General features: G+C 40.9%; 1 pseudogene; it reads right to left on the minus strand.

The window, feature by feature from the left end:
- Window positions 1-2,880, minus strand: LOC127445418 (phosphomannomutase 2-like; annotated as a pseudogene).
- Between the last annotated feature and the right edge of the window lie 10,145 nt (window positions 2,881-13,025).

Raw genomic sequence — 13,025 nt, forward strand, 5'->3', positions numbered from 1 at the left:
ATGCACACTGGTTTCTCCAGTACTGAGGTTATGGGTGGCAGGGTCGTGATTTACAGTAATTTAAAAACAGTAAATACATTGACTTGGGCATGCCAAGTGAGATGTTCTGTGTACACAGATATTATAGTCTGGAGAGCAGAGGTCATGGTTAGGGTCTTTTAACTTAAGAAGAGCTTCTTACAGATCCTCTGTGTGTCCTCGGGTGATTTGACCTCATGGCCAATTGTTCTGGGGTCTACAAAGATTTCATAATCATTTCCTCCCTGTTTGAAAAAAAAAACAAAAAACAGGCCAACATTAATTCAAACAGATCATTGCACCAAGCTTTAAGAAACTTAACTTCTGGATCTTCCAGAGTCCTTCCATTGTCTATATGTACAGGAATACTGTTTATGAATGGGTCCTCCTGAACATATTAGTGTTCTTTGACTCACAGGCATTGTTTTGTCTCTGAAGAAATGGATGGTCTGGTATGAGTCTTTCTCCACAATTCCAAGACAGTATCGCTTATCCCAGCCCTCTGGAAACACATGGAAGCTGATCTGACCACCTACAGAAAGAAAAAAAAAAAAAAAAACACATGTCTGTATAGTGCAAAATTACATATACTGTATACACAAGCTCAGAAATGATTATACAAATGTTTTATTGGCTAGAGAAGCACACATATACATAAACTAACCAATGGAGAAAGCCAGTCCTTTCCTAGCAAATTCTTCTTTTATAACCGAAATAAACTTATATTATCTTCTCCTTCTGCATGAGAAAAAGAATGATTGTGAAATACTGACATCCTTTAAAAAAAGTACAATGGCATGTGTGAATGAATAAGCAACAAATTACCTTATCCAGTTCAAAGAATTCGATTCTTTCCTGTTGGCTACAACTTCGACCAATCGGAGAGACATTTAGCATTCCATTACGGAATTCAATAAATGTGCCACTGAGATGACACAGCAATAATACTGTAAGTATTGTGATAGCATGTAGAATATTATAATCATTTAGAATGTAAAGTACATTCACAATTGGATAATAAACCGATTTTAACAGAGAAAACAGAAAAATTAATGTCAAAAAAACTGAAAAATTGCACTCGGAATGACAATGTTGACAAGCTGCAGAGTAATGTGTAAACACAACGGGAAATTTTTCACTGCAGCTAAAAAAGAAATTGAAATATGCTAACCTCACCTCTTCTTGGGCAGTTTTATCTTCGAAAGGTAATTCAGGCAGAAATTGATGAAATCCTGTAAAATTTCCTCTCCTAGGTATGCCTGTATATTCTAATAAAAGTGTTAAAGAACCGTCTTAACAATATAGTTATCTATGTCAAAATGAAAAAGCAGTGGGTAAAGCCAGTTGGTATACTTTCTTGGAGGAACCTAAAACAGTGTGATATTTTCATAATTTTTTTCCTGAGAATCAAAAATTACTGTACGCTACCAAACCGTTTTCAGCAAACACATAATTGAATCTGTCAATCACTATAAAAATTTAAAATGTAATGAACATTTTATTATTTCTTATAGAAACATGCACACTATACACATATATAGTGTATTACTAAGATTTATGTATTTGTTATGAATCAGTTTATGTATATGCATCATCATCACCCAATTGCTCTTTGATTTTGTCCAAATCTGAGCCAACAACCACCCCCACTCTCACTCGTTGTCTCAGTTCACTCAAGAACTGATGCATGTCAGGAGTTGCCTTCTAAACACACACATAAAATGTCCGTTTTTTTATTTTTTTTATTATTTATTTATTATAATCTATTGCATAGGGGATACTAGGCGATATCTCAGTAGTTATGAGGGTTTAAGTCAAAAGTCCAATGGCATAAATGCATGTTTTTCTAGCAGTGATTTGTTGTTTATAACACCTAGTATACCACCTTAATCATATTTTTACTTTAAATTAAGATGTTTAAGTATATAATAATAATGTATTATAATAATGTTTTGCTGTGTAAATAATCCTGGAAAGCCATTTTAAAGCCTTTAATACATTTTAAATACAGATATGCTGTGGAGGATGGCTTTTTTTTAAATTGAGTGTTTTTTAACTTTTGTATTAAAACAAAAAAAAAAAAAAAAAAAAAAAGGAAATATTTAATGAGGTAAAAGTGTGACAACAAGCCCCAGTGTCCCCATATCAACTTTTGTACATATTATACTTTTCACTTAAATGCATTCAAACCCATAATCTTAATTATATGGTATTTAAATAAAGCTGCTTTGCAAAACTTGTTATGGACAGAAATATCTTTTAAAGGTCAGCTTAGAACTTTATTTGACTTTCAATGTTTACATGCAACATCTTCACCCCACATGAAGACTTAAACCAGCACATACTCTAGATCATGAAAAGTAGCATAAATAGACCTTCATCAGTCACCACTATATTGTCATAGGGGATGTGTCAAGAAACAAGTTCAAATGATTCTGAATTACTGTCATCCATACTGCATTTTTTTTTTTTTTAAGCTACATTTACAGAAACGATCTGCATATTGCAATCCCTACCTATTTGGCTGACATAGTTTCATTCAATTCCGTCATTCAATCTCACTTTCATTCTTCAAAGGCAACTGGCAATTCATCGCAAAACCAAAAATCAATAAATGGTCGTATATCAATGATTAGTACCGCTCAAATTCATATGATATTATATTTCATATGGAATTCAATAGCTCACGAAGAACTACTTAGATTAATTCACCTGCCGAGCTGCTGTTAAAGTCCAGTCCACATCAAACAGGCAAAGCGTCGTCGTGTCCACGGTTGAATTGGCCATAGTAATAATTACATTATACGTAAATTAATGTCCGATTGTTAAGTCCAGCAAAGACCGCTGAGCATGTGAGTTTGTTCTTCCATTCAACAGTGCAGCGTCACATCTTCTGTGTTGTCTGAGGTGTAGTGGACGTGAGGTGTACGTCAGTGGAACGCCAAAAGGGCCATAAATCGCCACTCGCAAACCTCCAATACAACGCAGCATTTTATGGCGTTTTAAAGAAAAGAAAAAAAAGGCCTCTATTTGCAATACAAAGTACTGTAAATTATGCCTCTGTAATAATAATAATAATAATAAAACGCAGTTAATTTAGCCGTTTTGTTGTAATACAATACTCCATTTTGGACTTACACAGAGCATTTAAAAGTGGTGTATTTTTATATCACAGTCAGTATTAGGTGTCCCAATTTGCATGCTACTAAAACTCTATGCCATTTTAGTGTAGGTACTGTTAGTAGTGCGTTTTTAGTGAAAGACATAGTGAATTACGTTTAGGTTCTTTGTGCACTTTGTGTTCTTGTCGTACCTTTACCTAACCTAGGTTGTAGATGGGGAGATGTAATAAAAAAAAAACTGTAAAGACTGTGGTGGTGGCAACTACCGAAACTTTTGATGAGAAGACAAATGTGAGTTGAATGCTTTACCATCACCCCACATTGTGTGATCCATGTCACAATACTTGTAAATTTCACAGTATAAAAGTAGGGTTCTCTGAATGTAGGTAACGTGCTAAAGTTAGCAGCAACACCAAACGGGTGGCAATTGTTCACATTACATGCATTTGAAATGCCTGAAGAATGCTTCCATTTTTACAATCCTTCACAAATTCATGGATAGCCAAGTACATAGTGTATAGCAGGGCTATTCAACTCCGGTCCTAGAGGACTTCTGTCTTGAATAGTTTAGCTCCAACCCTTTTACACACCTGGCTAATTTGCGAAGTAAACCTAAAGACCTCGGCCGAGTTTGGAACAGCATACTGCCATACCACTCTTACTATTTCTGGCATAGACAGACATGACAGTAGTAGTAAGAGTAGTATAGGAGTAGTTTGAGGGTGCTTCTCAAATTAAAGGCTGCAGCCTAGTAAGGCTGTGTCCTTCCTAGACCAGTCCTTTGGAGGCTGCAGGCTAGAATCCTCCTCAGCATTCAGCGCTAGAATGTGACGGTCTAGTGTGCATGTAGAACCATATGCTTAGAACCATGTGATATTTTACTTTGTTTAGAAAACCCATATACTTCAGAAAACGTTTCCCATATGATTCAGTACACTTGACATTGCGTCAAGAAGCTGGGGAACAGAGTCCCATCATGCCGTACTACACGACATAACCTTCCAGATAGGAAATATGATGCCGCAGTCCTGCGGGACGATGACCGACATGAGCATGCCACAAGTGAATGACCCTCATGGTGGGCCAGGAGGGGAACACTCAGAATGGATATATGAACTATAGTCATATAGTATGAATTAACCCCTTCATGAACCCAGTCTGGACCCAATTGGTACATAAAGTACGCATCCTTCAGATCTATTGATGCAAACCAGTCCTGAGAAGATGGATGTCTGATAAGACCTGTTTCTGTGTTAACATTTTGAATAGGCGCATCTCGAGCATGATTCAAGCATCTCAGAACTAGAATGGGCCGAAGCCTGCCATAATTCTCCAGAACGAGGAAATAACGGCTGTAAATCCCGCTGTGTGTGTCACAGCCTGGGGCAATCTCTATCACGTTTTTTGCAAGGAGACTGTGAATCTCTGCGTGCAACACCGGCATATCCTGTGGTCGGAAATTATAAATAGCAAAGCGCCAGTGAAGCGAGGTGGCCGGCGTACAAACTGAATCGTATGACCATCCTTGATCGTTTTAAACACCCAGTTCTGACACGCCCATGAGGACTTGCCACGCATTCGCGCAGCGGGACAGCAGGCTTATTAATTCATCTGAAACAACCTCTTGCCGTTCTTTGCGAGAAGATTGTGTATTTCGGCTCGTAATACCGATTGTGTATTTTGGCTCGTAACACCGCCTCATCTTCTGACGGAACAGCAGTGGGGAAGAGGGGAATAACATTGTGTGTCAGGAGCGCTTTTGCTTGCACTGAGGCGGCTGCCTTCGTTTGGGCCACGGCTTACGTCATTTGGAGGCAGCAGGTGTGGTGTTTTTAGCAGGGCACGAGACAGAGTGGGAGCAAACCGGTTGTGATGATTACTGCTCGGTTTTGGCATAAAATGTCTCATAACCTGTGAGTGTTGCTGAGTTGTGATGTAGCGCTCAGCAAAGCTATCCACAGAGCTGCCGAAAATGCCAGCTGGAGACACCACAGCATCAAATAGAGCAGCTTTTTCCGTGTCACGCATTTCCGTGAGGTTCAGCCAGATGTGACGATCCAAAACCACCAGGTTGCTCATTGACTTGCCGATGGCCTGTGCAGTAATTTTCATGGCTCACAGCATTATGTCCGTAGTGGTGTGGAGCTCTTCAAACATCTCTGGATCGTAGCCTTGCTTGTCCATTTGCTTGAGGAGCTTAGCTTGGAAAAGTTGGAGCACCGCCAACGTGTGGAGTGCTAAACCATCTTGGTGCGCCACTGAGTATGCTCTGTGGAAGGATGAATGGGGTGTGATTTCCACACCCTGCTACTCACCGGGCAGAGATGTGCCGCTACCGCCTCTTCCACAAGGGGTAGTAGGGCATAAACTTTGTCTTCCCCCTGGTCCACTTTAGTGAGGAAAGTGGAATCGCTGTGCGAGTGAGCTGCATAGGGTATGCGCCAGGATTTTGTCAGTTCATTATGAACTTCCGGGAAGAACAGGGCAGATCTGCGGAACGTGGTTGCTTGTCGGCGTCCAGACTGCATGAACCATTCATCAAGGTGAGATTTTTCAGGTTCCTCTGGAGGAGACCACTCGATACCGAACTCTTCGACCATCCTTGAAAGGACGCGAAGCATCTCCTTGTCAGTGGCGCGTGCACGCTCCTTGCCCTCACTGGGGGAAGGGGCGGCAACGTCCTCCATTGACCACTCGCAAGATGCAGCGAGACACATAACATCATCCCCAGCATCAGAACCACTGAAAGTGGTTAGGTTGTGCACTTCTGCAGAGGGCCGAAGCTCGTCACACACATACTGTATAGGCATAGATGCAGTATATGGAGATTGAGGGGCTCGCGGAGCGTGTGCCAGCACGAGGTCCACCTAAAATTTATCCTGTTCAACCTCGCATCCCCGCCGTGCCTCCTTGTGTGATCCATCGGGAGTCACAGAAGAGGCGGGTGGGAGGGCGCAGGAGGCTGAATCATCCCTCAAGGGCGATTTACGAGCAAAGTGGCTTGAGACTCATACCCTCACAGTGAGGGCAGTATGTCTCTATGAAAGCTGTCTCTGAGTGGCCACGGCCCAGAGAGTGAATGCAGCTCTCATGCTGATCTGACAGCAGGATAAGTCCCTTGCATAAGGAACACTTACGGAACTAAGTGTTTATTTAACTCTTTTAGTTAAATATATATATATACACACAATATCACAATAGCTTATAAGGATACAAAACTCCTGCCAAAGCGCTGCGGGGAATCAGGATGCTGAAGTGGCCTGTTCACCAGCGAAGTTTTAAGTGGCGAGGCAGAGTAAATGTTCGCTGGAACACTGCAAGGGAGCGGAGAGTCTTCTCGTTGCCGTGAAGATCTCGCCCGCTGACTCGTGTGTGTCGACGGCCAAGTAGTAGAAGGCTTCTAGACGAGAAATGAATCGCTGTCTTGAAGGAAGAAAATTCTGAGGAACGGTGTTTGTGTGCCCGCTTTTATACTGGACAGCTTCGCGCCTTAAAGGCTGGGGCTTATACACCATAGCCAATTTTAGAATTGCCGTTATTGTAGAAAGGTTTCAACTAGGTCGTATAGAAGGACACTCCCTATAGCGTCAGCTTCCTGATGCAATGTAAAGTGAACTGAGTCCTAAGGGAACGAAAAATACGTCCTTAATCTCTTAATTATGTTAGCAAAATTTTTTATTCACAAAGCTAGAGTACTCAAAAAAGCCTATATAATACATTTTGCAACACTGATCTTAGAATGTATATTTTAACCCTTTCAAATATGAAATAACGGAACCCTAGACTTGTAAAAACTATAACACTTTTAAAGCTTTTCAAATTCATGTAATTGATCTTTTATTATTTTTATTTATTTCTTTTTTTTTTTTGTGGTTTGTACTGTATCTTCTAATTTGTTGTATTGTCTAAACTACTTGCATTTTTTTCTACATATTGTCATTGCTGCAAATGCAAATAAAAACTTGAAGAGAGAGAGAAATAAAGTAAGCTGCATCATACATTTTTCAGCCTCTGCGGTCACGCGTCTTGCGCTGCATCCGAAACCGTGTACTGTCACAGTATGTACTGTATTTGATGAGTTACGCACTTCTTGGCCAGTAAAACAGTATGCTCTTTAGGTACGAAAGAGGCAGTATGAATAGAATTCGGACATACTAATATCCGGGAACGTACGCATGGTCCAGTGACCAGAATATATGACGTGACAAAAACCACCGTGAAAATCCACTCAAGTTCATTCAAACAAGCGCCATTTAAGCACAATGAGCAAAGTTCTTTGTGTATACAGCACTTACTGTTGAAAATAGCCTTCCGCCCCACGGTTCTCCACCATTTGTTTTAAATCCAGCATTTGAACGTGACGTTTCCTCAGCTCCTCAGCATTGTTGGATAGGAAAGTGTTCAACCAATCCACACTTCAGTTTCCCGCCGGAAGTAGTAGGTCATCCGGGCATTTCTCGCTCACTGTCTTATGAATACTATTGATTCGGACATACTACTCCACTGGCATACTGTTTTTGGCATACTATATAGTAGGGAAGTATGGATAATCAGATACAGGGTTGTTTTCCACCCTTTAAAAAAAAATGGGACACGTGCAAATGATTGTGGGGGATTGAAGGCCACAAAGGATACACAAAGGATACACAAAGGAAACAAGGCTGCCTTCCAGGGCTGTGTTCCACTTCACTTTTAACATCCACTTACCAATTCCCCTAAGCACTTCCCTTCGGGGGAATCCCCGCCGGCATTTTGGAAGTCTGTTCCACTTCGTTAAATGAGCAATGGAAGTTTCTGTTGACAGACACCTCAACCCCTCGATTTTGAACGAGGGAGCGAGCCTACTCTGATGTGCGCTTCAGGCAGCTCCATATCCCACAATGCAACTCGATTGTGATGTGACAGCAGATTGCACTTCATAAACCCCACCCCCACACAACTCTAATGTATGATGGAAGTGAAGTTAGGTCAATTAAGCAGTTTAGAAAAGTTATATTGAGATTTAACAGCATAATACTTGTAGCTACCTTAAATTGTTTATCACACAGTTATAGCCTATGTGTTCATTATGTTAACATTTTCGTTTGTGTAAATCTTAATTAATCCTTTCTAACAATTAATTCTAATGAAAAAAAAAAATGAAACATACGAGATTTATACGTAAGCCTCTGAAATCAATCTCTGAAAACATTGTTCCCTTACGACTCAGTACACTTGACATTGTGTTTATTAACGCATATGGGGAATACCTTCTTATACGACCTAGTTGAAACCTCTCTACAATAACGTCAATATTCTGATATTGGCTATGGTGTTTGAGCCCTGCCTGTTTTGGTGCGAAACTGTCTGCTATAAAAACAGCTTCACAAACACCATTTCCTCAGAATTTCTTCCTTCAAGACAGCGATCATCTCTTGTCTAGAAGCCCGATACCTTTGCTGTCGATATACACATGTCAGTGGGCAGAATCTTCACCGGAAGACTTTCTGCTCCCCTGCATTTCTCCAGCGAACATCACACTGCCTCGCCGCTTGACGCTTCGCTGATGAACAGGCCTCAGCATCCTGATTCCCCGCAGCACTTCAGCAGGGTTTGTGTATCCTTACAAAGCAATTGTATATTGTGTATTGTATTTTGTGTGATATAAATATAAATATATAATTATTTATATATTTATATATCTAAAAGAGTCACTTTTTCCTCTTTAAGCACACACATTACGTGCAACCGCTTCCTTATCATGAGTGACGCATAATATCATAAGGTAAACAAACCGAATTGCCCTCTGTCCCGTTATGTGGACGCGTGGCGAGCCCTAACGGCATTTCAGAATGGGTGCAAAAAACTATCGAACATGGTTATATGATCCAATTTGCACGCTGCCCACCCAGTTTCAACGGTGTTCTGTCTTCCACGTTTCACCCGAAGACACGGCAATGTTACGAAATACACAATCACATCGTGAAAACATTAGAGATTGTGCCAAATTGTCCAGCGCAAAAAGGGTTTTACAGCCGTTATTTTCATGTTCCAAAGAAAGATGGTGGACTTCAGCCAATCCTGGATCTGAGACATTTAAATCGTGCACTCTCAAACTGCCCATTCAAAATGATTACTCACAAACGGATCTTATCGTATGTACACCCACATGTTTGGTTTGCGTCGATAGATCTGAACTGATGCATACTTTCATATCCAAATTGTACAACATCACAGGATGTTTTTGAGATTTGCATTCGAGGGAACAGCGTATTAATTCAAAGTCCTGCCCTCCAGACTGTCTCTGGCTCCTCACACATTCACGAAGTGCATCGATGTGGTTCTCACCCCTGTGAGACTGAGTGGTGTACGCATCTTGAACTACCTCGACGATTGGCTGTTACTGGCGCAATCAGAAGCTCTGTTATGCCAGCACAGAGACTTACTGCTTCAGCATCTAAATACCTTGGGGCTCAATGTGAACTGGGTGAAGAACATGCTGTCCCCCAGCCAAAAAATCTCCTTTTTGGGAGTCCACCACGACTCCACGAGCGGGCGTGCGCACCTCACGAGTGAGCGTGTTCAGGCCATTCTACAGTGACTGTCTCAGTTCAAACTGGGGAGAAAACTTCCACTGAAGCTGTTTCAGAAAGCATTGGGGTTTATGGCAGTGGCATTTGGCCGTCATTCCATTAGGTCTCTTTCACATGAGACCTCTTCAGTGCTGGCTGAAGCGCCATGTGGCATGACATGCTTGGCACCAAGGGTGCATACGCATCACTATATCCTGCCACTGTGTAGCTGCTTTAGCACCTTGGACAGCTCCTGCATTTTACCAGCGAGGTGTCATACTGGGGCAAGTTGTAATGCTGTGCCTAAAGCTATCGACTGTATTTCTAGCCTTAAAGGCTTTTCAGTCAGAAATAACAAACTGTCATGTCCTGGTTCGCTCAGAAAACATGACAGTTGTGGCATTTATAAACTGCCAAGACAGAATTCAGGAGACTTCATCCTCAAACTTGAGGATTTGGGAAATATTCGGCAAAGCAGAGATCGATCTATTTACCTCAGTGGAGAATACCCACTGTCCCCTCTGGTACTCAAAGTCCCAATCCCCGCTGGGAGGGGGTGCAATGGCACACAAATGGCCAGATTCACTCTGATTGCCTGATTCACTCTGTCATATGTAAAGTCCGAGAGGACAAGGAAGCGATTCTATTAGTTGTGCCAAAATGGCCCAAACAGCTATGGTTCTGGAAATGATAGAGATGCTGCACAGCTCGCCATGGGAAATACCGCTGAGGAGGGATCTCCTCTCTCAGGCACAAGACACAATCTGGCATCCCCAGCCCCAGATGTGGAACCTGCATGTGTGGCCCCTGCATTCAGTTATGAACACCATTTTACAGGCCAGAATGCTGTCCACGAGACGCGCTAAAATGGAAGGTGTTCACTGATTGGTGTCTCTCACATGGCAATGACCCAGTAAACTGCCCCATACATGAAATTCTCATATTTCTTCAAGAGCAATTAGACGCAGGACTCACCCCATCAATGCTCAAAGTGTATGTGGCAACTATATCTGTGTATCACGTACATGAATCTGGCACCTCTATAGGCATGGTTTAATCATAAAGTTCCTTAAAGGAGCAAAATGATTAAACTCACCTCAGCTGGCTACAGTCCTGACTTGGGATTTAACTTTAGTCCTAAAAGCTCTCGCAGGGCCCCCCTTCGAACCTTTGGACTCTGTTGATTTGTGCATGCTCTCTGTTAAGACCGCACTACTGCTGGCTCTGGCCTCAGTAAAACGGGTCGGTGACTTACACGCACCATCAATCAACAATTCATGTCTGGAGTTTCACCCCGGACTTTCAAGAGCCACTGTCAAACCCAGAAAAGGCTATATGCCTAAGGTCCTAACCATGCCCTTCAGAGCGCAGGTGGTTCACCTTCATTCCTTCTTCCCTCCTCCATTAATTTGGATGAGGAACAATAATTACATTTGTTATGCCCTTTGCAGGCACTATGCTTCCTTTCTGGAAGGTTATGTTGTGTAGTGTGGCGTGATGGGATTCTGTTCCCCATATGCGTTAATAAACGCAATTTCAACTGTACTGAGTCGTAAGGGAACGTCTCGTTTACATACGTAACCTCGGTTACCTGAGATGAAGGGAACGAGACATTGCGAACGCCAGCCGCACTACAAGACTCAGTGTTCTTTAGGTATGAGTGATGCGCTCCTTGTTATCAGACAGAAATTCTGAGGAAATGGTGTTTTTTCACCTGTTTTTATAGCGGACAGTTTCGCGGATAAACAGGCGGAGCTCAAACACCATAGCCAATATTAGAATATTGGCATTGTTGTAGAGAGGTTTCAACTATGTCATATAAGAAGGTAGTCCCCATATGCGTTAATAAACGCAATGTCTCTGTCCCTTCGTCTCAGGGAACCGAGGTTACGTATGTAACCTAGCCGTTTTCTCAGGTGCAAAAATCACCCTTAACCCAAGTGATCAAGGGTTAAGGGTGTTCCAGTTAAACCCTTTGCACATCTTCCACCAGTAGTGGACACTTCCGTAATGTAAGCAGTGACGTACATCCAAGTCCATGAGACGGAGAGAAGTTTGTGAGGGAAAGGGATAAAAATTTGAAATGGAATGCAGCACAAGTGTCTTTACAATTGAGACGGCCTTCCACAGAGCTTGATGACTTGGTAGCCGAGTTATCCAGTCTAACTAGGTTGCAGCCTTCCAATTGAGAAGCATCCTGGGGATATGCCATTCCAAACTCACCTTTTTTGTTAGCGTGACCAATTCAAATTCCAATGTAAGCACATTTATACTTTAAAGTAAAAGTGAGCTCATCATTTTAATATTAATATTAATAATATTACTAAATAAATCTGATTTTGATTTAGGTATTTTTATTTTAAACAAATCACCACGTCCCACTTAACAGATGGCTCTACTGTATGACTGAACGTAGCATCGCTCATCTGTTCATACACAAGAAAGAACAGTTTATACAGGGAGAGAGAGAGAGAGACTGCTGTCAAAAGTCAGTCAGGTGCTTCCTATTACCTTTGCATTATTTGGCATGCAAGCCACTTATGAGCATTTGCTTGCTAAAAACTACCATGTGTGGGATAACTTTATAAATAAATACATATATAATAATGTTTTCCTCATAAGAATTATTTTAATGTAAATATCATTCTGCTCTTAATATAAGTGCCTTATTAAAATGAATAATGAAGTGAATCCATCATGGTGTTATGGTTTTTGGTACATGGTTTAATGAAAGTACCTTGGTTTTTGGATATATTTTTTGATGCAGCGTGTAAATAAAACGCTATACAATTATGGTGAGCATTCATGACTATGGTATATATCAAAGTATTGTAGTGTTAGAATCTAATACCGTCACTATTTTGCATATGTTTACATACATAGTTCATTTAAATGGCCATGAAACCCCATAACAAAGTTTTTGAGATTTACAGTTATGTACACGTTGCACAGATTCTAATATGCTGAACAGAATGCCCCCATACTATGGCCATAGACTGTGACCAAAAAGCAGTATATAAAAGACCAAAATATATAAGAAGAGATGTCATGATGGCATTTTAAATTGAACATTTAGAAAAGAAATAAATAAAGACCAAATCTTTATTATTATTATTATTATTATTATTATTATTATTATTATTATTATTTTGGGGTTGTTTTTGGTTTGGGTTTGGATTGTGAGGAAATTGCATGATAAAAAAAAAAAAAAGCTTTACAGAAGACATTCAATGGCAAATATATTTTGCACAACAAGTTTTTTAATTTTTTTTGTTGAAATTTTAAACAGTTTAACTTCTGGCAGAGCAGAGGAGCGTATCAAGACTTCGTCAGT

This window comes from Myxocyprinus asiaticus, chromosome 8 (genome assembly GCF_019703515.2).
Source record: "Myxocyprinus asiaticus isolate MX2 ecotype Aquarium Trade chromosome 8, UBuf_Myxa_2, whole genome shotgun sequence".
Lineage (NCBI taxonomy): Eukaryota > Metazoa > Chordata > Actinopteri > Cypriniformes > Catostomidae > Myxocyprinus > Myxocyprinus asiaticus.